Here is a 334-nt window from a genome sequence, read left to right as displayed (position 1 = left end):
CAAAGAAATTCATGTTTTGGAGAGACTGTCTTTTTCTGTCAAAGTGCAGAGAGAAACTTTCTACAAAATATGTTCAAAGTGGACGGAATATGTCAGACCTGTCTGACTTTTCATAAACCTTGACATCATTGATTACAATAAATATATTGTATGTTTTCTCAATAAAAAGGTTAATATAAAAAAGAGAAAAATCTGTCAAACAAATCAGTTTCAGGCTGTTGCAGAGCTCTTAGATCCTCGTCTCTCTCAGGTCTTTTCAGTTTCTTATTTTCACATCATAAAACCAAATCTAACCAGATTCACATGTACAGTTTTGGATTCTATCATGAAAGCT

The sequence above is a fragment of the Poecilia latipinna genome, unplaced genomic scaffold (assembly GCF_001443285.1).
Source record: "Poecilia latipinna isolate Pla-1442-1.1 unplaced genomic scaffold, P_latipinna-1.0 Scaffold167, whole genome shotgun sequence".
Classification (NCBI taxonomy): domain Eukaryota; kingdom Metazoa; phylum Chordata; class Actinopteri; order Cyprinodontiformes; family Poeciliidae; genus Poecilia; species Poecilia latipinna.
The sequence above is the reverse complement of the archived record's forward strand: the minus strand, read 5'-3'. Positions refer to the sequence as shown.